The 2,072-nt window shown below is 38.7% G+C and overlaps 1 pseudogene; it reads left to right on the top strand.

Moving 5' to 3' along the window:
- The first annotated feature begins 296 nt into the window (after positions 1 to 296).
- Positions 297 to 586, top strand: LOC101837666 (annotated as a pseudogene).
- The last annotated feature ends 1,486 nt before the right edge of the window (positions 587 to 2,072 follow it).

The following is a 2,072-nucleotide window of genomic DNA, read 5'->3' as shown; positions in this document are numbered from 1 at the left end:
GTAATTGTTTTGACCAAAATGTGGTTTATTCTTTAGTTTCAAACTAGAAGTTAGTAGGATATCAAATGTTGGCTTTACATATTCCCATGGGGACTACGGCATGGGCCAGTGTTGAAGGAAAGATTTTATAGTAAACTGACTAGTAAAGTGAAAAGTTTGGAAAATAAAATTCAGTAGGATACTGCTGGAGGTATGTGACTTTGCATTCTTGAGAATTCATTCAGATTGTCAGCTTGAACATTCTAAAGACAATCTGGAAAATCACAACCAATGGCCTACTCGTGTGGTCTTCTACCATGGCATACCATGGCCAGGGCCAGAAGGTGGAGAAGGTGATGGTACAGCCCATCAATCTCATCTTCAGATAACTGCAAATTCAGGTGTGGTTATATTTGCAAGTAAATATGCAGATGGAGGTTGCATTGTTAGCTTTGATGAGTCCATGAGCTTCATATTAGATGATGCAGGAGAGATTCACCCTAAAACAAAGTCAAGGAAATAACTAGGTTGGATCACAAGGAAAGGGGACAATACTACTCTGCTCCAAAGTGTTTCCAATGAGAAACTCAAGTACTCAAGAAGTTGAAGAGGAAGTACAGTGTTTTAAAAGATTTCTTCTGTTGGGAGCACAGTTAGAAACCTTTATTCATGTTGTTTTAGTGGCTCTTATGTTATTATCAGGTGACAATAAATGCTATGAGATTGTTTTTATTACAAAATAATTACAATCAATGCTTATTCCTTTGCTACTGGAGACTTCTGTAGTCTTTCTTTTTCTCTTCAGGGGCCCACCACCCAGCTTCCAAATAAATACATGGAGACTTATTCTTACTTATGAATGCCCAACCTTAGCTTGGCTTGTTTATAGCCACTTTTTCTAAATTAAATTATCCCATTTCTCTTTATGTTTTGCCTCTGGGTTTTTTACCTTTTTTAATTCTATATATCTTTCTTTCCTTCTTACTCCATTGCTGGCTGTATTCCTGGGTTCCTGGCCCCTCGTGTCCTCTTCTCTTCCTTTTCTCACTCCTCACTCTTCTCTAGATTTCTCCTATTTATTCTCTCTACCTACAAACCCAACCCATTTCTCTCTCCTGCCTAGTTATTGACAATTCAGCTCTTTATTAGACAAACCAGGTGTTTTATACAGGCAAAGAAACACAGCTTTACAGAGTTAAACAAATCAACAGAAAAGTATGCAACACACCTTCGCATCATTAAAAAATATTCCACAGCATAAATGAATGTAATGTATCTTAAATTAATATTCCAAAACAGACTTCCGGGTTTTAACCTAAAACACCATGTTTTTTGATATATGGGATAATTTAGTTGAATTTCAAAAATATTTGATTCTATATATTATTAATTCTGATGATTCATTGTATCATTTATTATTTTACAGCATATATTAAGTTTAAAACACCATGACTTTAGTAGCAAATTTGATGAATTATGAAACAAGGCATCTCAGTTAGAATCTTTTTGTCTGTCAAAAAGCCCGAGAACGCTGTGGGCTAAGGAATGCCGGTTAGAGTCTGGTGCTGCAGATCCCATGTGACTTCCTCCTTTTTCTACCATGCAGCTCTCACTGGTGGCTGTGCCACTGTGGAAAACATCTCACCTGTTAAAACATGGGTCCACTATGCATTTTTTTTGTTTTTGTTTTTGTTTTTGGAGACAGGGTTTCTCTGTGGCTTTGGAGGCTGTCCTGGAACTCACTTTGTAGACCAGGCTGGCCTCGAACTCACAAAGATCCACCTGCCTCTGCCTCCCGAGTGCTGGGATTAAAGGTGTGCACCACCAACACCCGGCTCACTATGCATGGTTTAAAGAAAGTGAGAGATTATTTTTCTCTAAGGTACTTGTCAAGAGCAAACAGTGTAAATGGGATACTACCCCAGTCCTATTTAACCATTACACCATGGGTGTCCTGTATCCAGGCGATTACAGCACCTTTCCCCTGGACAATGGGGCACACTCCTAGTTCTGGGTTAAATCTAGAGGCCAAACACAGTACTTCTGGCTCACATGCTTACTAAGTACTTAGTCATAAGCCAGGCATTAGTGGC

This window comes from Mesocricetus auratus, unplaced genomic scaffold, assembly GCF_017639785.1.
Source record: "Mesocricetus auratus isolate SY011 unplaced genomic scaffold, BCM_Maur_2.0 Super-Scaffold_100011, whole genome shotgun sequence".
Classification (NCBI taxonomy): Eukaryota; Metazoa; Chordata; class Mammalia; order Rodentia; family Cricetidae; genus Mesocricetus; species Mesocricetus auratus.
Note: the sequence above shows the minus strand (reverse complement) of the source record. Positions and strands in the feature narration are given on the sequence as shown.